The following is a 280-nucleotide window of genomic DNA, read 5'->3' on the forward strand; positions in this document are numbered from 1 at the left end:
AAAAGCAATAGCTTCTGCGCGCGGCTCTGGACGCTGATCATCCCTGACGCGTACTGGGTACAGCAATATCTAACCAAGGTGCCGTCGCTGAAAAGGTAATTTTTACGGACCACTTTGTACATTCGAGATAAAAGTAGAGGGCCTTTGTGCTAAAGCTTCAGCGCGCATGTGCGGGGTTCCTTTCAAGTTAACTTACAAGCGACTTTAGCAGTGCAGCATTGGTCTTACTTGGACAGTAATTGCTTTTTGGTGTTGGATGCATGTATGGTATATATGGGTG

Source organism: Penaeus monodon, chromosome 28 (genome assembly GCF_015228065.2).
Source record: "Penaeus monodon isolate SGIC_2016 chromosome 28, NSTDA_Pmon_1, whole genome shotgun sequence".
Taxonomy (NCBI): domain Eukaryota; kingdom Metazoa; phylum Arthropoda; class Malacostraca; order Decapoda; family Penaeidae; genus Penaeus; species Penaeus monodon.